Source organism: Varroa destructor, unplaced genomic scaffold (genome assembly GCF_002443255.2).
Source record: "Varroa destructor unplaced genomic scaffold, Vdes_3.0 BEIS01000002.1, whole genome shotgun sequence".
Lineage (NCBI taxonomy): Eukaryota > Metazoa > Arthropoda > Arachnida > Mesostigmata > Varroidae > Varroa > Varroa destructor.
Window position 1 is genome coordinate 24,035,958 of NW_019211455.1, and position 27,953 is coordinate 24,063,910.

A 27,953-nucleotide genomic window follows, 5' to 3' on the forward strand; every position below is an offset into this window, starting at 1 on the left:
ACTGTTATTGCTATATGTATGCTATATATATACTGTTATTGCTATATGTATGCTATATATATACTGTTATTGCTATATGTATGCTATATATATACTGTTATTGCTATATGTATGCTATATATATACTGTTATTGCTATATGTATGCTATATATATACTGTTATTGCTATATGTATGCTATATATATACTGTTATTGCTATATGTATGCTATATATATACTGTTATTGCTATATGTATGCTATATATATACTGTTATTGCTATATGTATGCTATATATATACTGTTATTGCTATATGTAGTCTAAATTAAATACTCAAAAAAACTTCTATGCAACTTTTAAATTACATTCATAACAAGGATATAAACAACTTACGTCATTCACACAGTTGTATATACGACAGCGGTAGGTAAGTTAAACGTTCCTACTTTTATAGCTCATAGTCTTCAAAGGTTCGGCTATGTAGCAAACCTATATAGAGTGGACTGGATTCTGAAAAATAATATAATTTAATTACAACTTATGATGCTTTAAATGATTATATAATAGACGCGAAGTAAACTGGAGTCAATTTTGATGATTAGACCAGGTGTCTAGCCATAATATTCCTTTTTATTGGTGATCCCGGGGTTTTTGGCGCAATAGCTAAAGAGTGCTCAGAAAGCCTTGAAACCCCTATGGTGTTCACAAAACTTAAACGACTCGCTATAAAAACGCTAAGCACAATAAAAGCCACAAGTACCAAACAAAAGTGTAATTTACTATACCCGTAGTCACCATTTTTGGATGTCCGAACCGAAAAATGGCTTCTATGATCGTTTTTTGATCTGTAGAAAAGTTTCTAAGTTTTTTTTTTATTTCGAAAGAGGGCAACACTATCTTGGATGGTTTGGTTTTAAAAAGTATTGTATTATCGAAAAATTCATTTTATAAACCGACCCTGTATATGTTCAAGCAGATAAATGTCTCTTTGGTAAAAAGGCATCCATATGCGCGCATAATATTTCAGTTTAGGTCTAACCAAAAAGCCTCATAACCTTAGATTTGTCTTGCACTATAAGGACATTTTGAAAATCAATGGCTTATGTGAAAGCCAGTCGTAGCTACATAAATGACGAATCATTTGCATCTTGAACGTAAGTCTTAAACCTTGGTAGATAATTACGCGTTAGACAGCTTGCTGAGCAAAGTAGTGTGCTCTATTGTCAGGACGGTTTTTAAGATAGCGCTTCTAGAAGTAATACCTGCACTCGATTTACCTTATACCTAGAAGGGATGCAGTCAATGGTTCTCTAAATCATTAGTGTGTCTTTGATAATGCGAATCTTCGTGCGTATTTTATAAGTCATCAGTGTACATTTTGTATGTAACGTCTAACTGATGGGGCTGCAGACCTGTGTTTTGCACAAAAACTGCATGCAGGAGTAGGTTGAGAGACAAATCCTGATGCAATCCGGATAGACTGGTAGATTGGAGAAACATAAAATAACGAACTTCAACCATGAAGGTCTGGTCCGTGAGGTACGACTAACAACAATCATCTACTTTAACACTAATCCCTTCAAATGCTAGAGAAGGACATGATGGTCAAGACCGTCAAATGCAAAAGAGAAATCGTAGCACAGTTCATGCAAAGGTACTGCTCGGCTGTGTGCGGGGGCCCAGTCACGGCCCATTTCTAACTGTGTGCTGGTAAGCCGCCTTTTCTGAAGGCCCCGCGTTGTCGGAAAAGCAGCCGCTTGTATTATGACAGAACGTGGTAAATGAAATCAACAATTATTTTTTCCAACGTGAGACATTCGTATGCAGCTCTCAATAATAAACTTCCAGTTTTCCGGTAACAAATGGGATTTTTTTTGTGAGCAGCAGTGATAAGAGATTTGATTTGAGGGAACTATACCGTCCTCAAATTGCAAATGAAGAAGAAGCGATTTAGTAAGTACATTACTAGGTTTAAACCCGGACTCGTTTTTCTTAGGTAAGTACAGCATCTTCATTAGACAAATTACCCAAACAACACGTATAACGCATGCCATTTTCAAACTAATTAATCAAGTATTTCTACTTAAATGTCTAGTCAGCAATTTATCAAATCTAACTGATGAGATCTGAAAAGGATATATAAATATGATTTTCCCTTGATACGTCTAACAAAAGGCAGTGGAGTCAAATTGCTCCGCAGGTTTATCTCCCATCGTCGTTATTACCTCCCTTTAACAAAGTGTGTCCTAGAAGTTTCACACCAGGCAAAAACCTTGACCCACATACATACGCACATTAGACTTGTTCTGGCTTTGGATGTGCCAGGACTAGGGGAATGTCAATTTGTCATTTGACCATTATAGCTTTGCGCGTATGAAATATTGAGATACATCGGTGTGGAGCTCGTGTATTTGGCTATACCCTGGTCGTACACTTGCTAGGATTGGACAGCGGAGAAACGAGTCAGAGACAATTAATTTTACAAAGGTAGCTACAGTGTCCTCCTATCCACTGTTCGTTTGTCATGGTGTGCAGCTCCGTTCTTCCGGGTCTCCCATCAGCCTACTAAGCCCCCTGTAGTCAAAAAGCCAACAGCGTTGTCGTTCTTTATCTAGCGATATTTATTATAGCGTCTTAGATGGGTCATATTATCGTTGGGTGAGGGTCATTTAAGGATAATGCTGCTGCCGATGTCATTGTCTTCCTATATACAGAGGAAAAGTTACATACATTTGTACACCTCTAAGAGGGGCCTTCTGATCAATGTGTCATACAGAGGACCACGATAACGATATCTGCAATATGCTGCGTGGATAGGAACGAACCCCACCACAATGACTATCCCGATAACCCCATTCGAGCAATTCCCTGAAAGCATTGTCATAGCTGCGAAACGATGGCAACGCACCATCTCTCATCCTCGCCTCACCTTTAAACAACCGACTAAGTACCGATAGAAGTCGACAAAGAAATACTACGCTATGGCCATGAGCACGACGAGTATGGACATCTTTACACAATAGAGTCTATTGCTTATGGCCCCTAATAAAGCAAGCGTGCGATTCGTTATGGTGCCTTGTACTTGGGTTTATAGTACCGCCCGTAACGCTGTTAACACAACCACTACTACGCGTGATACAGTCAAGTATGATCGATCACTCATTTGATTTTGCGTGTAAATGAACAAGGACACAATACCGAAGACATAAAAAGAGTCACGCGGGCATGTAATGGTCTTTAATATATGTCTTGACTCTTCAGCGTTCCTTGTATGTACAAACAATGTGTATTCGTACAAAGTCTGGATACCCATCGCCGTTTAACGTAGGCGATTTTATGATTAGGTCACGCGCTCTCGCCTATGCCCTATCTTTATTACATATGATTGTTGTAAATATATAACTTCAGCACTATCGAATCGATGATTAGTAAATATAAATGAATAACCAATAATATGGTACCCCACAAAAAATACACTGCGCTTTGTATAAGTGAGTCGTTTCGCCATATAACATCACTGTATTCAATCGTGTAAAGGTTGCTACAAGTTAACGCTAAATAGAATTCACATTTCAGGGGGTGAGTTTATCAGGGGGGATTATCTATTTTGTTCATAAAGGGCTTAATGTACAAAGGGTCTGGCTGATTGAAGGAACCGATTGTATGAGGTCAAAATGAAATACACTTAAACCGAAAAACGTTCGTAGGAGGCACAAACTTTTTTCAACGCGTACCAAACATTGGCGCATATCACTACTTCAAGATGCGACATATCCTCAATTCCCATTACATATATAGTAATTTTTTTGGAAGTGTCCTGTGTAAAAATATTTAAATCAAATTAACTGGAGACATAACACACATTCTATAATCAACCAAAGCTTCCCTTATATAACATTACCATAGAAGGTAATTTTATCTGTACGTAAAACCGTTTGGTATATGTAGTATTGAGATGAGTGCTATCAGGACCAGCCCAATAAGCTTCTTCAATTAGGCTTAGTATAAGCCTGGTTATGATTGTTATTATACCTCATACTTTTAAAATTGAACTATCATAAGAATTTTACGGCCGCCGGCCACTGTTCTGTGGTCATTAGTCGTCAGATTATTAAGCATTAATTTTTCTATTTAGAAGTTATTGGTGTGATCTTACCGCTTAAAATGTCTATCGACTAATTGAGCCAGTTCTATGCCATAGTTAGCATCGCATGAAGTGACTTGATGTTTACATATGAATCGCCTTTGCAGTTCATTGGAAGACTTCGACTCTGAGGCGTCTTGTTGAGTGCTTTCTCATCTCCCCGCCTAGCCATCTAAGTGTATTTATTTATGTAGATGTTATCCTTCGACGGTATCTGTGTTAAAGTGACGTCCATAGAATTCAGCGTTGCACGGCGGGCTGTAAAGCGTCGGCGCCATTTTTCCTCTCTCAGACTCACAGTCTTACACGTCTACTCGAGTTAGGTGTACATCAAAACGTAATGATAGTCCTTCGTACGAATCGCTTTCCCTCTGCGCTTGTTTCTTTTTCCTAAACATGATGTAGTTATTTCTTTTGAGTACGAACACACGTTCACGAGGGTGTGTTTACTGAAGTTAGGCAAAAGGGCCTCTACATTTGCTTGACTCGATGGTCTCAAAGGCCGACAGCAACCGTCGTCTATCGGTATAACTATCGTTGAGTAGCAGCCACGAGGCCACCGATCGTTTCCCCTCATCCAGAGAGATGTTTGCCTCGGGCGGAGAAAACGTTGGCAAAAGGTACCGAAAGGCCTTTGCAGTGACTTCTCATTAGAATTTAGAAGCTTTTATCTCAATACCTGTTGCGTTCATTCGGGCCTAATCATACATCCAAATAATACCGTTTTTCAACTTAATGTAAATATTTATATGAAAAATGTATGCTTACTATAAATATTGTTAAAATGTTCACTGCCATTACGTGTATGTAAAAATACACAAAAACTGTGACAAGTGTGGCTTCCCGTGCGACACGGAACGTTTCTTTGCACGCACCGCTGCATCTAAGTAAATTTAACACTACATCTTTTTGATATCTAACTGTGCCCTGTATACATGGCAAGCGCATTTTGGTAACCAAGATATGCGGTAATGAACGTCCCAGGACAGATGATCCTCATTAGCGAAAGTATACGAGTTGTGCCCCTAGGAAATATTGTTTTCAGCAAACGTATTGATTTCAATCGACGCGAGGTGCATGTAATTCACATTGATGTGGTCTCGGGCTCATCCCTCAGTGGAGACTCAAACATCTTTTCAATACTAATTGTAACTCATTGCAGAGTTACGTTCAGCACTCTCGAGTATATTCACGCTCTTCGCTCATAATACAGACCCAAGCAGTAGTCCGACCATCAGTGTCTATTGCCGGCAGATCGGAGATTTCAGTCATTACGAAAAATATAAAAAACGGAAGAATACGTTCCTTTTGTAACAGGCAAGACTTTTCTAGGACATAATTACTTCGTATCTAACTGCATGATCTTATAATAGCAAAAAGTTCGATATACGTTATAAGGTCTCTGACGTCTTGGCTTGAAGTTCATACGGTTGCGTTTGAACATAAACTGTAGGAGGCGTTAATACTTGACGACCGTTTGACACGCGTGATAGCCAGTTACATAAAAGACAGCTGTCGAATTTAAAATTTACGTAGCCAGACCAGTCAATAAGAATTAGTGTATGTATAACGCGATAATTCTGCTTCTGAATAGGGACGGTTGCAGGGACTGTGGTACGGTTCGTTATTAGCGTCCTATGTGTAGTCTTCTTGCCTATTCATCAACTAGCACCATTATAATAACAAACAGCCGAGAACTATAAATCAACGTAAAAAAGTATTTTTAGTTTTGAATCTCTGGTAAGCACGATTTACCTTTACTACTGACTAAAACGTAACTACCACTGTATCTAAGACAACAGTCTATGAATACATGTGTTGATAAACTATAATATCATTAATAGTTGCTGTTAATTATATATAGAATACTACACGCGGAACTGCAGGCATTGCGGTGAAAGTAAAACGGCTTGTTCTACACTGTGTCCTGCCAACCGTTCCAGGATTGCTCTTTTTTTTACTGGGGACTGACGCTAAACGAGAAGACCTGGCAGAAGAATACAGAATCGAGGAATATCATAGGGAGCGCGAAAAACAGTTTCTCCATTGGAATCGCTCACCACAGAACAGGTCGCGTCGCTGAGAATAGTTCTGCATCTGAACTCGTTAAAAGTTTGGATAATAACTATATCAAACTGATCCTGACGCTCCCCGAAAAGATCAAAGACCCCTCAAAGGGACCCAAGACGCCGCTCGACCAAGTTGAGTCAGGCCGTGATAGGTCGCGCTGAATAAGCTGCTAGAACGAGAATCCGCCCGTCTTCGACCCTGGAGGTCACCAAACGACCCTCTTGGGAGCCACAAGAAGGCCGATATGCCTCCACTACCCAGCGTCGGGATAGTTTTCTGCCCAAAGGGAGAACAAGATCGTGACTTCATCGGCAATATATCGTATCAGGGCAGATAGCAATTCTCCCATAAATAGTCCATATACAAACACACGCCTATATACGCGAACGCAGGTGGCTCACGCTTGATCATAGTTGGCTTTTTCACACATTTGGATATTAGCAGTATTTGTCATCGGAACTAATGGCGTTGTTGCAAAATCATCCAAAGAACCGTGAAACTTATTGAAGAGATGTATCGCGGTGATGGCACGTTTTCACCTTTTAAACTGTACACCTTTAGTCGTTTTTATTATAGTTTTATTATTATAATCGTTATTACTATTATAGTTTGTTAAGCAAATATAGGTGTGTAAATACGATTTACCTTCTACATTACCTGCATTATACTGTATTTGCATACTACTTTCTTGATTTGATCACAGGAAACGAAGTACGAGCAATCCGTGCACAATACGTGGAAGACCCTAGACATATATTTTCACCCAACTCTTCAAATGGCAAGTCAAGTCCTTTTTTTAGTGCACGTAATCCTACAGTCTTGCTACTCTCAAGGAATATAATGGCATAGCAAATGGTGCATAGTATGGTATTTAATAGGCAGCGCTGTTCGTTTTTGCACATACACCTCCATTCATCCCTCGAGATTTCCAGACATCACTTCCAAGGTGGTTAGAGCTCAATAAGAGAAGCGTAGCGCTTCTTGCTACAAGTGCTAAGAATGAGGTCGAGATTTTACAGAGTCTGACATTGCCCAGAGGATAATATCTGGCGGTACATTTCGAAAAGACTTATATAGGGGTTTTTAGGAAGGTCTTAATAGACGGTCAACAGCCAGTGTGAGACTGCAGACCGAGAACCAAGACGAGAAAAGATCTCCATAGGCCATCGTGATCACTCACTACACGCACGAAGGGAGCTGTGTGTTCGCCTGGCCGAGGGTTAGTCTATAGTCCTCAATTCTTGGGCGTATCCTAAGAAAAGACGCTTTGCGGTTAGAAACTGTGGGCACTGTGCACTGTCCTGCGATTGCTCGCCACTGCTATGGGGCGATAGATTTAAGGCAGATATCTGAGTAGAAACAGTAGGAATTGAGATGGTTGGATATAGATAGGAACTTATTCTCCATTAAAGGAAAATTGAGCAATATCCCAAAGTAGCTGACCAGGAGACGATGGACGCCAAGCGGCTTGAAAATCTATGGGCTAAAACCTACATTGAACTTGTGCCCCTGGCCCGTTGCAGCCGCTCAAACCATAGTAGACTCAAGCAGAGGTTGTATGTGCCAACATCTCACTTTCGACAAGATGCACGATTATATTGCATATCAGCAAGGCTCCTGGTGCTGATCATACGTGGGCTATAAGAAAAAGCCTCTTTTCGATTGTTGCCGAAAATACATGTATCATGTTTTTAATACGACACATACAGAGCCGTGCAACGAAGCAGGCGTGAAGTACCGACGACACTATGACAAAATTGCACGCAATGCGGTGTTGTCTCACGTATAACGAGAGCGGTGAATACGTGTCGCAGGACGAAGAACCGGAGGTATTAACGAATGACGTTACCCTAAAGTGATTAAGCTTCAAAATCTCTTGGCTTGATCTTTCGCCGACTACGCAGTCCACAAACGCATAGTCTTATAATTTTACGAAAACCCACATACACATATTCGCAATAGACTAAACAACATATTGAGTAGGTAGCGGCGATGATATAGTCGAGAGCCAGAGGAATCTCTACTATAGCTTTATATTACGGCTTTAATTAGGTTAAGAGCTAGTAATACAAAGCCCTGTGAGAACAAAGTCTCCCTGTATTTTCTCGCTCGCCGTTCTTAAATTACAAATCTACAAAGAGTGGCCCTGGGTATACTTTTTAAGCAAACTGAGCATTTTACATGAAATGCATGTTGGTCGTTTTTCTATTGCTGGCTGCCGACGATTCTAGCATTGTTTCTTATACGCCCTATCATAGATAGCGAACATGGCAAACTAGTACAATTTGTTTGTAGCTATGTTAGACTAAGGTGTTTTATACAGGTCAGCATAGCCACGCAATCCACTGTCACCGGTAATATTTTCTTGCTATTTCAATATCTCGTCGCGACTGGATTAATGTTTATTAATTGGCATTTTGACAGTGCGTCTAGCAGTGCGGTGAAGGGTTCAGGAAACCCCATTCAGAACATGATCACACTCGAGTGATTCAGTTACTTCAGATAAGCTTGTCAGTATTCTAAGGCAGCATCTTGTAACCGAGTTTGATTAAAAACCTGTTGCACAAAGGCAGCGTCATGCTCTCAGGGCTTTTTTTTTGTCCTCATATACTTATTTCGGCTAGCCTTTTAATGAAAATATCCTGATTTTCGCTGTTATTCTTGCGGCGTAGATGATAAAAACGCTGCTTATGGATAAAATGTATTGTATACTCCACGTCACTGCTATTGATATCAGCAAGACGGTAATAAGAGGTTTCACAGCCCACAGATCGTAAAACTCTGGCGTAAAAAAAGTCACTGCAGATGTTAGGAATTGCATGTTGCTGATTGCGACATTTATAGGGGTCATAAAGTTCAAATTAGGTTGACAGTAAAAGACGTACGATCGTAAAAAACATGTTGAAATCAAAATGTTAATTTACTACCGATAAGTTTCGATTAAATTCTGCAGAGACGTGAGCTATTAGTAGACGACCTAGTGTCGAAAAATGGGTCCTATCTCCAAAAACGTTGATGTCGACACAGATTCGTTAAAAGAAATTGAAGCAAAACACCGATAATCTTAAAAATTGTACGACAGATAGTTCTATCGGATTACAATAGACTTGACCCATCAAGTTAAATGAGGTAAGTAACATATCTTTTTAATATACATAATAACATAAGATATATGGATTCCACCATTTGCGCTTCGACTTAAATCAGCAAACTTCTAAGCGTTCTATTGCATAACAAAAAGCTTTCGTGAACTCGATACAAAAAAGGGAAGCTAGGAGCCAATTAAAACAGATCACGGCAAAAATAGCAGCAGTTCATTAATGTTGCATTATATAAATGCAACTTACGATAACGTTTAGCATTAAGCTTATGTATATACGCATATATTAACAACGTGAGGGCAGTAGGCCTAGCTTAACAATAGTGATACCGTTATGGGGTTGCACAGGTTCTTTATAATAGCGTTCGGTAAACGATAGTCGATGTGGAAACTTAGGCCCACTTACGAAACGCAGCGCATGGAACGCTGGCAAACTATTGAATTCAGACAGAGGCTAAGATCAACACCTATACATACCTTAGACCAGGATTAAAATATAAAAAATTATACTCTTATTGTAGAAGCACGTATAGGCTGGGTAAAACGGTTTTCTATTAGGAAGTTAAGTCGTGTTAACCATAGAGTATTCCCGGCGTGTTTTTTTTACCTTCGCTGCAACGAAAATGTGTTAAAATCCAGTGTTATTACTGACATTATCGATTTGTTATACGAATATCTATTCGGATATGTTAGAATGTGTGTGAGAGAGATTTAGGGTTTAGAGGTATTTTTGTTACAGTTTGACACTCTGACACAGTTATAGAATCAATGCAACAGACAGCCAAATTTTAAGTATGTTATATGGTATTATTAGATTTCAGTTTTGTAATAGCAATTCTCGTGGCCCCATTCTCATTTTTTTCATACATTGTCAAAGTAATTGTCCCTCCGCCCCCAGCGGATCGTATCAGTGCCAAACGCCAATCTGTCTTCAAAAATCCTATGTCATATTGTTAGTTTTTAAATAATATCTGTCACAACAAAAGCTAGAATGTCCTCTATCAAATCTCTCTGCTAAATGCTCGCTTGTTGCCATTGAAGAGCTGCATACTTGCCGCCGCCATTAGTAGATGCTCCCCTATGTCGATCACAACTGCTCTATATATACTCTTAAATTCTAAAGTCAAACGCGACAAATTTTTACATAGGGAAATATACACAGAGCATCCTCGATAGATGCAACTGTGAAAAAATATGTTTGTTTCATATGCGACTCTACGCAACATTGATAGTCAGGTGTAGCTGTAATTGATCGATTATTGGTAAATTCCCATATTGATTCTAAATGGAGAAAAAATGTATACCAAACAACATATAAAGGAGCCAAACGTTCCCCATTCAGTATTCTTTCTTTCGGTCCTTCTTAAAACGAGGTAAAGCTGAATAGTGTCACCCCTTAACAATACCTGACTCTAATTCAGAAGGTTCCGCTAAGGAATAATCATGAAAATTGCCCTTCTTCGTATATTTGCTCATCTATATGTACCGAAAACGTTTCTGAATCTGCTATTATTATGAGAACGTACCTTTATTTATCTTTTACTTTTACTTAGAGAGGATGAAGGAAGAAAAACAACAGCTGCAATTTGAACCGAATGTATGACAAATAGTTCACACGCTTTCGTATTATAAATTAATATAAGCACACTCGTTTCTATAGCCTAACATGAATGGGTGTATTAAAGCAAACCAATAACACATTCATCCTGTTTATCTGTTATTGGAAAACTAACAAAAAGTAATTACTGATCAAGATGGTTAGACGAAATCGTAAAATCAGAAATGATCGTTTTTTTTTCATAGTACTCTCTCTAGACTCTCTGATAATAGCAGCAACGATTTTGAGTAAGCACAATACTCTGTCGTGAGAAAGACTTTTTGGCCTGATATCCTAGAATCAAATGTTGACCTCCACTCCCAACCGGAAATTCTAATTTCAAACGAAAGTAAGCATCTTAATACTTTTTTACCTAGTGTCAAACATAAATGCTATTTATCCGTGTTGTCTTTGCTAAACGAGCAGTGTGTGCAGATAGGCTTAGCAGGGCGCCCTAAGCAAAAGTTCCATATGTAGCCAGTGTGTCAGGGCTAGCATGTACAACTTAAACTAATACTTGCTGGCAAAGCGGACCATAATACGAGATTGGCAGGTAGGCACGTTCTGGTTGGCTGACCGTACACCAACAAGGCGGACTGACTAGTTGACTATCTGTTCCGAAACCTGAGAGAAAGTATTACCGCGCTTCCTGCTCTTTCATCATTACCCGTTTTCAGAAAAGCAGGTAGAACCAATCTGTTCCTCTTATAGTTGTGCTTTACTCTTCTGGCGTTCGCAGGTGAAATAGCAGTAGCGTCAGTCGCGACTGTGCAGCTTCGGATTCCGCCCCCGGATCATCAGTAGTGCTTCTCAGTGCTGCATCGTTTATGGGCGACGCGAAAATAAGGACGACAACAAAGAGATCGAGGTTATGAGAAGGACGGGTTGGAGCTAGATTATCTGGCCGTTGCCGCCACGCGAAGCGCACCATTCAATGGTCACTAAGCCCACTTCGCTTCTTCTGTTCCTTTTTCCTTAAAGGGCTGCTTAGCAGCTCCTTCTGTGGTCGCCATAAATCACGTCAGCTAAAGGAAAGAGCGCTGCCTGTTCGCCTGACTAGTCGTACCGCACCGGGCTAAACGGAAAACATCTATGTCAGCTTGTACGCGGACCCAGCTCAGAGGACCTCCCCTAAAGGCTTATCCCACGAAGCTGCCGTTTCTGAGAGCGGTTCCTAAAAGGCGTCATTTTCCTTATCTATACCGTTATCCTGGCTAGTATCGTCGTGGCTTGTTTTTGGTATGTTGCTTTGGCAAGCCAAATGAAAAATAAACCGAAGCCGGGCCCGTAAAGGATGTAGGGTCTGTAACCAACTACGTCTAATTCGGTACGCTGATCTGTCGGTATTAATCGAAGTCCATGTTGGTATTCTATATATGGCTAGCTGCGTAAAGGTAGACTTGTCTGTGGACGCACTGCGGCCTGTCCGTGGACAAGGTGTGCGTTATATAGAAAAGGTCTACATGTCACTGTCCATCTGCGCAGCAGACGACCAATCGCTCGGTCAGTGTGAGACGGCGTTTAGTGTATAATGGATCTCTAGGGAATCATAGAACGATATAATACTAAGTGATTGTTGTGATTTCCATTGTTGCTGCAATCATTATATGGCCATTAAGTTATTTAATAATAATTACTGTGTGGCAAGGTACGGGTACGTCAATAACTATGATAGAAAGCCTGGTTTCGGTAAAAAGTAAAATTCATAAGTGTACTTTTATTCACCGCTGGTAATACGGTATTTGAGTTTGTAATATAGTTTAATGCAACATTGTGTTAAAAACGTGCCGTGTAGACCTAGCCTGTGTCTACATTGCAGCCAATGCGCGTTTATGAACAAACACGTTATTTCTGCATAGCGTTTTGCGTTGATCCGTTACGTTTCTATAGCACTTAGCAGTTTGCTTTGAGATCCATTAGTGCAATATTCAGAGATTCAAAAAATTAGAGTGGGCAAATCCTAATAAACCAATCCGCCGCCCGCCCTACCCAACTCTTGACGAATTCCGGCCAAGGTATACCTTAGTACGCCGGGATCCTTATTGCTTGTGTGCAGGATGGGCATTTACTTCAGAGAGATGCTAACTTCTCACCTAAATCGCTGTAATTATGTTATCTCTGCATGTTGGCTCTAGATTTGTTTGAATGATCGCTTATATAATGTGAACCCACGGAAACTAGATTAAGAATTAGCTTCTGTGTGTTTCAATCAGATAAACCAAATTCTTACCTATCTACAAGTACCTAAGGCAAGGATGATATTCAATTGTGATTAGTCGCGGACATTGTTATTTTTTTGACTATACTGTGAGATGACTTCTTGCGAATTGCGTCAGGCATGGATTGAAAACAAGTTAAAATGGCTATCTTTAATAATTTTCGATTACTGGTTTAGGGATTTCGATTTCGATTTTTGCCAATACTACTGATCTGCGTAACTGCAACATTTAGTCAATTCTTGCGCTACGAAAATCTGACGTTTTTTTCTTTCATTTTATTGTTCAGATTGGATATTATATGCTTAAAGGATATGATTATATAGAATTTTCCGTGTCCGAGACCAAGCCATTTTCGAAAATTAATGCGAACACTAAACATACAATACTACCAGAAGCAAAACCTTAGAGAGGCCAAACCGCTGGCGCGCCTGGCGGCCATACAAATAGAACTCCAGCTCTCAATCTCCGCCGTAAAGCCGTTACAGTATAGAAATCTGGCAGCCAAATAGTCAATCTATTATTATTTCTGAAAAAAAAACAAATTCTCCCGAATCGATGTTGTCTCACGTCAAAACGATGAAGTACTTAGATATCCGAATGTGTGACACTGGTTCAGTTAGGTCGAAAATTAACTGTGGCTTTTTCGCGCAAAATTTCAACACGCATCCTGCCGAAAGATGCTGATTGCGTCTACAGCGAAGTTGGATCATTCAACAAAGATAATTGCAACGTTTATATCGTTGCTTCCTCGGTTAGTTTAACCCAATGTGGGATAAAAATTCTCTACTATTTTGTACCCAACTTTCCCAGGAAACGATTGCCCCTTATTTTCTTTCGAATCATTTTTGTATAGACTAAAACAGTCCAACGCAGGTCCACAAGCATAAAATAGGCCCCAATAGAAAATGATAGCGTGCGTGTTATTGCTATTTAGAAGCGATTCGTTTAGGCAAGAAGGCATTTTTTTAGACTATTTTGAAAAATGCACAATATGTTGCTAATTAATATAAGCGTACCGAATTGCATACTGTTGCCAGATATAGATTCAAATAGTAAAAATACTTTCTTACTTGATTTTTTATGTCTAAACGAAAATTGCTCGCTAGCTTCTCAAGATTCCTTTAAATAGAGCATTTTCTAAGCTCCCCTCGCACGCACGACGTGGACACTGAACAATCACGTTACTACGCCAAAACCCTTTAACCGTCCTGTGCTTTTGGTTCCATTTGTGCTTCGTCATCGACTAACATCTTTTTGGTTCTTGGCCGAGGCTGGCTTGTCGGTAACGCCTCATAGCTTCTGGCTGGAATGATTCTACAGAAACCGTGAGGAGCGCCTGACGGCCACGCAACGTCGATGGGTTCCTCTGGCACCGCTAGTATATTTTTTTTTGTTTCCTAGAAGCCACCTCTTCGTTTCAATATAGATCTTTAACGATCTAGTCTCAAATGATGATCTTCGATCTCGCTGTACACATAGATCGTTTCTCGCAAAAAAAAGATCTCCGAAAATCTGCTGAACATAAATTTATGACACACCGGCTTATAATACAGCCTCAGACATAAGGTATACGCAGGCCTGGCCATTAGCGTACAGCTAAGTAGATTTACATGCACTTTGATGTAGAAGTCAACACCAAACTCATCGTCATCGTTCGAATTATCACTGGTATTTAAAGCTCCAATATTTGATGTTCTGTATCTCCATGATGCACTTGTTTATAAACACGCGGGTTATTGTACTAATCATTCATGCCACTTACTGTGTCGGCATTCACCCAGCTGAGCGCAGGGCTGAAATGAGATTGAGAGACATTGCGGAAACCACTTAAAGAGTAGGTCACTACTCGTTGCTGTTGTCTTTCTGGATGCAAACTAGCTTTTTAAGAAAGGCTAGAAAGTTACCACCATGAGAACTGCAACGATGAAAGGTTAATCGTAACCGCCTAGTGGACATCACTAGGGGTGCAGATCAAGCCAGAGCTGTCAAGGACACGACCCCGACTCCGTATGCCAAAAGAGCCTTCGCCTTCGACCCAATACGATGCTCCTCTCCATCATCGAAACCCCCCTCGTACGAGTTCTGCATAAATAATCAACTGACAAACCGAGTCAATAATTAGCATAATAGAGCACAGATGTATACGCAGTATGTGTGTGTGTGTGTGTGTGTGTGTGTGTGTGTGTGTGTGTGTGTGTGTGTGTGTGTGTGTGTGTGTGTGTGTGTGTGTGTGTGTGTGTGTGTGTGTGTGTGTGCGTGTGTATGTGTATGCATGCATAGATAAGACACTGAAAGCAGGAAAAAAAATGAGAAAAATATAGCAAAAAAGCAGCAAAGGAGATTTGAACGCGTTACCTACTGTATGTTTCATATAACGAAAGGAGATAACCCGGGTGTTATACGCAGGTGCACGAACCTTTATTTCAATTCTCCTAAGTTTCCTTTTCAAAGACATCAGCTCAGTACTCTGTCATGCTTTATAGAAGAGGCTAGCTCAGCAAACTGATACGCAGCAAACTATGATACAAAAAAAAAGAACTTAACAGTGAATTTTTTTTCATCTGATATTGGACAGAGTAAATGTGTGCTACTAGGTTCGAGCGGTGACTGAATTTCGCCACCATAATATATTGGACCGCAACTTCTTTCTCTAAACATATCAAGACTGCTTCTAAATGCGGTGAAGCCATAGTGAGTTACCATACTCCATTGGGCATATTTAAATAAGTGAAAGTTTTGCTCTTGTGTTGCTACAGAAAACAGTGCTACTCCTAGCAGATCACCGATATAGCGAGTGCTGTCATTTGCATAGATCTCTTTCGCGATTCACGGAATTCTGTTTTGTGGATCGTGCGCCGCATTGCACACCTCTGCCAACGCCATAGGACTTCACTACTGCTGCCGTAGACACAGATGAGAGAATTTTGCAAACGTTGTTCCAAATTAATTATTACTATAAGCTCAAAATATAATTAAAAAAAACTTTATAGGCATGTATTTAATGGCAAATTTCCGTGCCCGGCTTCCACCGTAAGTGCAATTTCTGCGTGGCTACACTTACGCTTTTATTTACTTAGCTAAACCTAAGACTATTATAGGACTATTATTAATAGAACCTAAGGCTTTGTAGTTGATGTAATAATTTCATTAGTATAACAGCACGATATCTAAAAACAGAGAAGTTTTTTCGGCGCACAGATCGCTTCAGTTTAACTATTATTACGTCGTAATCAGCAGAGGTTTTACCAGAACTCTAATTAGCTGATAAAGATGCTAGCTCACATTGATCAGAGCGTGGTCTTTGATCCGGAGAAGTTAACAAATAAAAGCGGATCAAATCGATCAGTAGACACAGATACGTACCAAAAAGTATATGCACTATTCAGATAAAGGCAATTACATGATTAGATTCTATGTCAGTGTTGGTTGTGTCGTACGTTACCGATTGTTCGCGTAGTCTGCTCTGGATTGACATTTTGTATTTTGTAGTAAACGAGCCACACTGCGACAACGCGTGACAAGCATTCTCAATTGGACGGGATGCTTGCAGATAAGCCTAACGATTCATAAAATATAGAGCGAATTCATTATGTGTCGTGTAGAATGAACGAAACACCGCCTTAGCTACCCTAACTTATATATATATATATATATATAAAAAATTTAGTCACGCGTGCCCGCCCCACGTATAAGGCACATCATTGTACTGTTATGACCTTGTCCTAGTAGTAAAAGAAGACCCGTGGATCAAGTGTACCCACGTTAAATAGAACAATTAGAAAGGAAAGCAATTGCTGGTCTTGGTATATACACAGGAACTATGACTTTTACATTCGTTTTACTAATTTAACATTCTTCTTGAGAGGCCATTATTGAAGCTTATCGAAGTCAACCATGAAAAGAAACATAGATTAGTTACATTGGTTGGATGCACCAAAATCAACTGAAAGTTCTAAGGGAAACAGCGCAGTCTATGCCGAATATGATCACAATGGATACCTGGCGGGCTCTCGGTACCTGTCGCTTACAGCGAAGTAGTATTTTCATGTAAACTTTTTTCTTAGCCAGTCAGGCAACAGCTTAGGTGTACGATATATCGCGAATGATCACTATTGCACGTAAATGTACGTGCCATTAGTGTTAGCCGACAGTAACAGACATAAACGTGTCAATTTTACAATTTGCTCTGCAATTAAATATGTTAGATATATCTCTGAATTCATAACCTTTGAATTTTTGTTTCAACATACTAAAACAGAAGGCTACTCGCTTATGGGTTTGACCAATGTTGGTGACTAGAGAACAGTGGATGGTGGTGGCGTTCGGGCATTGGTGTGAACCTTGCAGTGGCCCAAATTTATCAAGAGGATTTCTGGAAATGAAAAATTTTCGATATAAATGTAAAAAGCTCTTTTAGTCAGACGTCGACGCGGGAATCGCAAAATACTGTGTTTGATAGCATAGTGCCTTAAGAACCTCTGCCAGCGTTTGATCACTCCCTTTGCTCGCGCACAGCGAAACCATTGGTGAATCTTTAAAGTTCCCAATGGGCATAAGCGTTGCGACAGATCTGTTTGCAAATGCTTTTCATCAAAATCTAACGTGGGCAAACCAGATTTCGAGATTTTCGGGTCTGGATATTGACAAAGATCATAGAGAGATCTGCTTTTTTTTAAATAGAAATGTTTCCAAGTTGAAAGAGTTACGTGGGGATCTCGTTAATTGCTGTGGCAGGTGTTTGGACTAAATACAATAGAAAAAATCGTTTATCAGACAAATTCTGATTAGCCCGTCTCTTTGCAGGTCAAAGGGTATAGCAGATGCGGTATCAGTCACAATATTTCTGCAAATTTTCTGCCCTGTCATTCATCTTCTCTTCCTTTGCGGTTTATTGATCCGGCGCTACTAGTCAAGCAAGCGGGAACGATAAAGTGCTATTTGAAGACGTAACATCGGTTATTTCGGCAATAGCGATTATATATATATACACACACACCTGTGTAACATTTATTGATCCACAGTTCTCATAAGCATCATGGTGGTCAAGAATCCAGTGATTTAGTGGAGCTCGTTCGTTGTAGAATCGAAAGTGGTAACCCCTTTACCAACGTCTTCCTCGGAGTAGGCGAGGGTTCTTTTAGATGGGCTCTTTTACTTTCTTTGTGCAATAGAATTGTGCAACAGCAAATAGCAAACGGTTTTTCTGGATGTCAGTAAACACTACCAGAGCACCGTTCAGATGTCTTTTTAGTTCTATATTGTGTGAGAAAAATTTTTACTTTCTATAACTATTCCCACGGCAGGCTGGCTCGCTGATCATATGGCCCTTCTATTCCGAATAAAAAACAACAAAAGAGCGGAGGCAGTTGTCAGCATGTATAAGGGCCTAAACAATGCCATAAGGGTATTTCTTTCGCTTCAGCTAGCATTAAGCGTATTCAAGATGCAAACACCCTTTTAAGTCCACTCAGTCAAACATCCAAATGAATGACGGTAAAGTTGTTATAGGTAATTAATCTATAAACGTGACCTTGTCGGCACCCGTCTTAGATCTACCATTGCAGATAGATGTGAAATGACCAGAACGTCACTTATCTCACGTCTAAGGGCAAAGTGACATAGAGACGCTGCTTCTGTCTTTGCGATGTAAGTGCCGATTGAACTTGCGTTGCATAACTATACTGCAGAGATGGTACTTGGAAAAGGATCGTCTAGTCGTTTTTTAAGCTACGCTTGGAGCAGCCGGTTAAGCTCAACTGGAAAAAACTTCCGTCAAGCGTAACATATTCAACGCATACAACTTATTCGAGCATCATACAGTGAGCCGTGTTTTCAAATAGCCGTCTGCCGATTTGGCCTACTCTTTCGGAATTGCAGTCCTACAGTTTAAATCTTCGGCATAATCGGGCGGGACGCTAGTTAGCCCTAAAGGTAGAACTGTGTTTGCCGAACGTAAGAACGTCGGCTGTAACAGCGTGGATCAAACTTCCATTATTGTTAATTACGAAATCAAACAGCCTCGCTAAATTTCAGACGAAAACTAAAAATTACTATTTGAAATTGACAAGACACTTTTTACATTAAATGGACACAATTCAGATATAATATTTGTCATCTAGAAAGATGGTAAAAATCATATCACCGGGTCTTCAGAAAAGTCAACCAAAAACCAGGAGCATCTAATTACTTATGCAGTTCTCTATCAAGGGCAAAAAAAACGTCACATTAATAAACGACCTGGGGGCACGATGACGATTAAGCAATTAACATCAACATCTGACGATACGGTTATGGATCTAACGATGATTTTTTGTCATGGTCGATATATCATTAGTTCAATTCTGGTACGAGGTACTCGGCGCTAATATATCGCTATAGGCTTATCGTAACAGACCGTATTATTAGCTCCACTATCGTACAACGTTGCGTTCGTTTCTTGTCCGAAGTGTCGACGTACCTGATTAGATACGAAAGCAAACAAGCAAGCAAGCTTAAATTCACACACAGTTCTTATAAATTAGTCTGCAGTCTGTTTTTTTTTTTGTTTGCTTTGATTTCTTTTAATAGGTCGCGCCTCGACCTTTATGATCATCATGATGTTGCAAGCATATCAATCTATCAAACAGTGAATAACAACCGTGTGTTGTAGCTGAGAAGATTATCAGTCTGCTTTTTTTATAACATGTTCTGCTGTGTTTATGCGGCAAAAACCATGATACATCTAAGCGATGGATAAAAGTGGCCGCCCTAATAATATCGCGCTAAAATAATTTATTAGTGTGGCTGTTTGTGTTCTCGTGAAACTTTTCTATTATTAAATTTTTAATTTAATCAGACTTTTCAAAGGAAAGCCCCACTGTCGGGCTTTCGGTCAGCATAGTATGTGCCTCAGATGCTACTTCAGCCATGCGTTGAATACGCTAGCTCTATAGATGTTAATCTACCACTTTTGATTGATTGTCGTTAGTGCTGGGAATTGTTGTTCCCTAATCGTTAAAACCTAGTCTACGTTGCCGTTCTCTCCTGAAGCGCAATATGGCGTAGTCCTTCAGAGAGATAGGGCGAATTAAGGTGCCAGACTTAGGCTGATTCAATGACTTTGTGAATGGACCAGCCGTTTAGGACACGTTGAGGTAGTGTGGGGGTTTTTCTGAGTAGAAGCTGGCTGTAATAAAACTCCACGTCCCAGTTTCGGTCATTTATTTCAAGTTGAAGGAATGTTGTCGAAAATCCTGTATCCAAACCTATCAAGAGTTAAAGCGTTCACTATAGAAGTAAGTAGAGGTGCAGTAAGGGATCGCAGTAACTTTGTCATGAACAGCCCTCACTTTTTCTAAAGCCACCTTGAAGTACAATAGTAAGTTGAATGAAAGCATTAGGACTAGTTTTTTACCCGAACAACGTGTTTAGCTTAATGTTAGCTCAAGTGGGTCTCTGGGCCTCCGCGTGCGTGTAACGAGGGCCCCGTCGTGTGGTGGGAAAATTGAATCTCATACTCTATCGTTGCGAGTTCTTCTTTTGTCTAGAACCAATACTTCAATACCAATTTCGAGGCATTAATTTTTTTTAAAGAAAACTATAGAAAGAAATTGAACCTTGTATCTAATGAATAAACACTGCATCATATGCTATTCAGAATGTCTCCAATGAGCGATTTTTAATACTTGCACAACATGGCCATTTTCCCTGGAAACCTATTCACGGACGCGCCGAACTTTGACTAGTGACAGGTGCAGGCTTCTGAAGTCCTAGCAGCCAAATAAACAACATGTACCACCTCTTTGCCCACGGCGAATAGCATTAAATAGAAAAATTCTATTATTTTTTCGGTTTTCCCACATACGTTTTTTAATCATATGTGATTCAATATTTTTTCTCGCGGTACATATCGTAATAGCTCTCTACCTGCACAATTTAACTATACGCAAATAGGATACTTTGTCTTCTACCTCCCATCGAAAATAAATTACTGCCTATTGCTCACCGTACTATGCTAATTCGTTTGTTTGATAACGGTCTATTTTTGTTCGATACGGTTCATACAGGGAAAGTTTACTCCTGACTATATACATACAGATCTATAACATAAAATCAGAAATGAGTGTATAAATTAGAAATACTGCTTTTGGATATAATAATTGTTAGGAACTACTCTATAGAACCGGTACAGGATACCGACGCTCGCGGCCGTGTCCATTTGCTCGCTTGATACGACGCTGAACTTAAACTTCGCAATCGGCATATGTGTGTAACTCGTACATTTCTAATAGGATGTACATGGGAAGAGTCTGGATTTAATATTCAGATTAGGGTAACCCCGTCACTTTTTTTGTAATAGTTACACACAGCAAGAATCCATTGGGAACCTCGATGGGCGGCTTAACGTGTGCATTTGAGCGTGGTCTAGTATACGATACTATACAAAATGTTGTTAGACGATAAGTCTTGTTTGGTTATCGGGAATAAAATCCCACTAATAATAATAATGCTACACTTAGAAGTGTTTCGTATAGCATTTATAAAGTAGGTCAAACAATTGGCAAATACAAAAAAATGAACAAGCGAGTTGAACTTTGTTACTCGGGTAGGCTCTAATTTTTTGAAGAGCAAGGCAGAATATCTGAGGGTGACATTTCATAGTGATTGTGAATATTTTATAAAATATTCTATATGCTAACGCTGAGAGTGTCCAAAAACCTCGACCTTATGTAACAGCTTCATTCAGCCACCTCTGAACGTTTCAACGGCGAGTCTTGTAGTACACGAGGTGCCTCGCAAAGCGATTTACTAGAAACCCGCCCATTTCGAAAATAACCTGTTGCGCATGTATGCTTCAAATCCATCTTAGCTTCATTCTTAGGGAGTGAAAGCGAACTCCTCACAATACACTTTTCAGATTTGTGCCGATATAGTACAAAAGAAAACAGCGCAAACGTCCATTATTTTGCTCCGTCAGTTATTTGTTGTTATTTTCTACCAGGCGTCACGGCGGTGTCAGTGATGGAAATTTATTCTTCTGTCTTGTGTAGGCTCCTGATTTTTTTCAGCTTCTAGGCGTACGTCGAAGGAGCACGCGCATCACAAAAAGAAACCAAAACGTGTTGCCACGAGATAAAGCTTATACGTTCCTTTCTCTTTTCCTGAAGGCGTTGCAGTGACAATTTTACAGCGGCCAAGTAGAAGGCCGAATTTCACGAGTTCGGAACGTTTCTCCGTTGAGGGTGGCCCTCATCAAGCTTTAGCCAAACTCTTCGCCCAGTGCCATGACCCCAGGTCGTAGACGCGAGCCGTTATTCACTGGTGGAGTTGTAAAAATCTTTTTGTTTGCTATTTCGCCTGTCTAGCCACTACTCGGCGGCTATATTCGCGCGATTCGAACCCTTCGCGGCTCAATAAAGCTGCTCGTGCTAAATTCATACGTCGTAAAATCCTCTAAAAGGAAAGGCTAGTGGTTGTGTTCAAGATCACACTGGGGGCTAATAGATAAGTCGCTTTTCGTTCCTCTGGAAGGAATCTACGTCAGAAAAATGAAAACGCACAACGGCAAAGAATACTAGTAAATGCAAGTAAAATATAGATAAACATATAAAGCGTTTTAGTTAGCTATATACTACTACTACTACTAACGCTAGACAGTGTTATGAACGCGCGTATCTACATAACAATTGCAGAGACCAGCTAGAAGTTTTCTTGCTTACGCTATCATCGAGTTTTATCTACATAACAATTAAAAATAGCTCGTTTTTCCAGCTAGATGGCAATTAAAATCACCTATTTCAGGTAACATCATAGGTAAGTCCCGTTGAATCGACATTGTTTCAAAGTTCAAGTTTAACAGTTGTATATGCACTAGAATTGGAGTCGGACTTCAACTGATATGTCAAATTTCTGCAAAGATTCGCTATATTTTACCATTTTATTGTGTTGCCAAATGAAGAAAGCTGTACTGTTTGTAGGCAAGATATGTTATTGAAAGGAACGACCTAAATATTTTATTCGATATCAACAATGCCCGCCGCACTGATCTACCAGTTACAGAAAAAAATGATGCACGACCGGTACGGAAGCGGCTACAGCACTGCTAAGAAATTAAACGTGCATCACTAAACGATTTTAAAACACTTGAAGAAAGCAGGCCATTCAGTGTTTCGATATGACAGGGGTTGATGCAAAACAAGTTACTTGACCATGTTTTTATTTGTAAAACTTTCCACAAACGCAAAGACATTAAGTCATTTTTAAGTTGGTGATAAAAAATGGATTACGAACGACGATAAAAATGCGCAATTTGTGACAAAAAACGTATCGTCTTTTGCCATTACAACGCTCGACAATTTTCATCTTAGCCGCCTGGTAAAAATTAAACGGAAATTTTGCATCCGCCGTATAGTGTGGATCTTACACCATCAGACTATCATCTGCTTCGGTTTCTGCAGAACTCGGTTAATGGCGTTAATTTAGTTACAATGGAAGGATGCCACATTTCTGGCCAGCAACTGCAGAAATTTTGCAGTGATGGGATTATCGTGCAACCAGAAAAATCACACAGCGCATATTTAATATAGTAGTCCTAACAGAAGCGAAGATTCATGTGTGCATCGGCAAAGATAGAATATCGCCAGTGTAAGGCACTTTGCCGTCCCGGCACGCTTGTAGTTCACTGATAATATGCGACCAGCATGGACTTGCATGCTCCAGATACGACTCGGGTACAAGGGGGTATATTTAGCAGAAGCACTTCCGGAGCCATTTCCGCTCATAGCGTGTCGTCATCGTTGTCGTCGTCGTCGTACAGCCAAGACAGACACTCGACCAGGAGCAAACAAGTAGACTATCCAATCAATCAAACAGCCGAGCGACCAAGCGGGCCACGGAATCAGTGGTCAGTAGTTATCTGCATGAACATGTGGTACTACTATAACCCGACAGAATACATACAACGCTTGTTTGTGCGCGCAAGAGGGCGTGGGCTGGCCATACTAGCACGGTTTTTTCTGTCTAAACGCTATAGTGTCGGATGCAGCGACCGCGGCAATGGAACGTGAGAGCTCCGTCCAGAAAACGAGCAAACAGAGGGAATGCACCGGAAGAAATGTCGTTCACCTGCCGTTCGCTACAAGAATCTGGGTTTGTGTTAAAACGCAAAACCATCGCCGAATAGTATAGGTACGCGAGGCTATTTTCAATGTACGCTGAATAAATGTACGATGCAAATAATTTTTGTATTTTTAAGTCACGAATACATTGGGGCCTTTGATTGGCCTATATTAGAGTTTGTTATTTCATTGCCGAAATTTTACACTGCTTTACGTAGAGTCTGCACCGCTCGTAGAGATAATATACTTACGTAACATAGTAATCGAAAGTAAAGGGTACATACGTACGGTTGTTGGGCAATCAAATAATGCCACCTAGAAATTAAACATAATCGAAGATACCCGGGCAGAAGATTTGTATCTGTTCTACGTAAAACCTGCTTCCCTCCACATTCGACTGATACCGCTTGTGACAACACTGTCACTGTTTCTAAACTGCTGTCGAAAGAGGAGCACTTACTAGGACGTATTGCGTGTACGATGGCTGCATAGTGCAACCCATTATGCACGATGGCCATCGGCGTCGTCTCCTTCCACTCATAGAGAAATGAATATATTTTGAGATATAATTACCATTACCCTCATCTATTTGGTGGCAACGACGTCACTGCGACCACAGATTTTTTTAAATAAATTTTTCTGTACCTTGATCACTATGCATGAACAAGTAACGGGAATAACAGAACAACTTCATGGAAGGACACTTATAAAAAAGCCGTTACGAAGAGAAACTACTGAGTGGGTCGGAACATTGAAGTGTGTAGTTGATAATGTACCCCCAGAAGATAAAGGATACGGTGCCTTTAGGAAACGATAGGAAACAACAACAACAACAACAAAAGAAATAGGAAAAAAGATAGCACAGGGCAGGCAGGCAGGGAGAATCATACCGACCGCGCTACGAAAGACCGATTTGTAGCGGTTCATCAACCGCGTCATAAGGTACCAAGGAGCGGCGTCACTGTCTTTGTGTTGACGCTGTATCGAGATGAGTGATTTTAGCTGTCGTAAACCAGCCAAAGGTCTCCATGCACAAATATGCGCCTTTCAAATTGGCTAAACAATTCCAAGATCGAAGAATTAAAGACTGAAAATCAATCTGTTTTTCAGATGAAGACGTAATAACGACTGACATGTCTACAAGTGTTCCGGCAAAAGATCCCCTAAGTGCATTTGAAATACACAAAATAGTTGCAGCAGTGATCGCAAGCAAAAAATAGAAGACCTAATACTAACTCAACTGTTTGTTTCTTCCATAACTGTTCAAAATGCTCTTTAATCGACATTGGCCTCACACAACCTATCATTAGACCAGGGAAAGACACCTTGCATGTCGAAAAAATACTCAGTTCGAGGGTGGGAATTTTGTTTGACCATATACGAAATTTCCAGGTGGCCTTGTTCGATTGGCCAACAGTTATAGGTGAATTAAGGGATGCAGGACATTTGGCGTTGGTTGAATCCTTCGTATCTTGTGTTCGTGCCATCATTCACAAGCACAATTTTCTCTTTACAGTATTGATTACCATACGTCTATTGAGGGAAGAGCTAACTAGCTGTAAGGTAGACTTTTGAAAACGCTATTTTACGTAAACGGGATATTTCATTTTAGTGAAAAAGACCACTTTGCATCTTCTTCCTCGGAGGTGCATATCATATGTTCCGATTGTGCAGTCGTCGAAGAACTGATTAAAGAAGCATAGATCTACGAAAAGACATTAGTACCTCAAAGGAGTGACAAACACTTCCAAACAGCCTGCTAATATTATAGAAAATGATTTTATTACCTATGTATAATAAACTATATCTTTTTTTTTAGAGAATCTTTAGTAAAGATGCGATATGAATGATAAAGCAGCGATAACGAAATTATGCTTACAGAGGCATAAAGCGCGCCTTCTGAAGGAAAATATCTTGTAAAAATAGTCTCGTCCCATAACCGTTAATTTATAAGAAGCTATTCTACCAAACTGTGTTGATCAAGACAAATTTAAGCCATCCTTAAGCTTCCAAGTAGTAATAGCTAAACATTTTCAGTTTGATTTAAACAGTACCCGCTAACCCGCTGCGGCAAAATTATACTGATACGCTATACAGATATTTTGCTATATGTTTAACAAAGTTGGAAACATGAAAACTTTTTTTAAATTTCATAAAAAAATGCCAGACAAAAAACCGATTATTCGTCATCGCAAGAGTTGCATCTGTATATATGTTTCGAACTTCTCTTACTGAAGTAATGTGTAGGAAAGTTAATAATGTTCGAGCGCGAAATTACTTTTCAATTACAGAGCAAAAAAACCTGTAAACAGCTGTTGCAGATTATTGCTGTGCGACGGATATATGTGTCGGGCCCTAGTTGTAAGTTACCTAGCTGTTCAGACTTCTATTCTAATCTTACCTGCGCCTTTAAAAGCAACGACCTTCCTGACGCCAATCGGTTAACCCGACCCGTGTTCTCATGGTAGAAGTGTCCTTTGTGCCGCCCACACTTTCGACAACAGAAACTCTTACTCTAATGAATGCTATCTTTATTGTATTGCTTTAAGTGCTGGTGGATCTATATAATCGGATACTAAACAGTGCAATCAATAATGCCGTAGGCGACAAAGTCCTCTATAAAGATACTGGCCATTCTGTCAATGCTCAGCTAGTAAGTTTTAGGCAGAAGTAAGTCTGGCATAAATACGATCGGTTCCTGTCTAAAGAAGCCTCATACGTTTCTCAAATTGAAACTTTCTAATTGCTATACGACGGTTCGACCCATTTACTCGGCAGCCAGATAAGCCATTACCGAGTGCAACATCCGGCTTAATTTGTGCCCACTATCGTGTTGCCAAGCCCACCACGCTTCCGATGTACACATCCGGTCGATGTTTCGTCCATTATCGAATAGTTCCATTCATTTAAATATAGTCTCGTTGCTTATTTCTCGACCAGATATTTAGCTGGCATCATTAAATGTGTACGTCAGTCGAACTGCACGCTATTTATTGTTATATCTGAATGTTAAGTTTTCGATAGTTAATTCAAAGCACTGCTCTCATACTAGCATTTCCCTTTTTCCATAATTCACAGATAGTGAGAATCCTTTATAACTGCAACTTATGCCCGATTGTCAAAGGTCGTGCGGCAGACCTTACCGCCGTTCTGGGCAAAAGGTCTAGAATGGATTTATGAAAAATCCGATGAGACAAATGCAGATATGCATAACATTTGTATTAATAAGGCCATATTTAAATTTCGCGCAACGAAATACATGCATTAGAATCTGATTTACTCAATTCATCACGAGCTCCGCTACAAACCACTCTTTCTCTTGCCGCTTTTTGCTGTTATCGGTTATGACAACGCAGCGCCAGCACCGTTTCATCATCTGCGGCGATGACGACCTTCAGTAGCCACTGCACGTGCTCCCCAAACGTTGAGTAAGTACCTCCATATTTTTTCGATAATTTTGAGCTCTGGTCAGTAAACAGTCCGCGTAAACCTTTCACGTAGCGTATATGGTAGTCATATATATATATATATATATATATATATATGGTACATATGTACACAAAGCGATTTGCGTTTACCACATGAATCTATATATATCTGTTGTTGTCGTCACGTATCGAAACGTTTATGCGGGGGCCAACAGGACGAAAAAGCACTTATCCTAAAGGCATCGTAACTGATCATACCACTGATTCTGAGCGAGCCGTACGCATGACTACTTCGATTACGACATCCGTGCATGTTTCG

General features: G+C 40.0%; 1 protein-coding gene across 1 annotated transcript in view; it reads right to left on the reverse strand.

The window, feature by feature from the left end:
- Window positions 1-27,953, reverse strand: part of LOC111244675 (E3 ubiquitin-protein ligase RNF181-like) — a 112,248-nt gene that overhangs the window by 76,636 nt on the left and 7,659 nt on the right. The gene's annotated exons all lie outside the window — the stretch shown is intronic.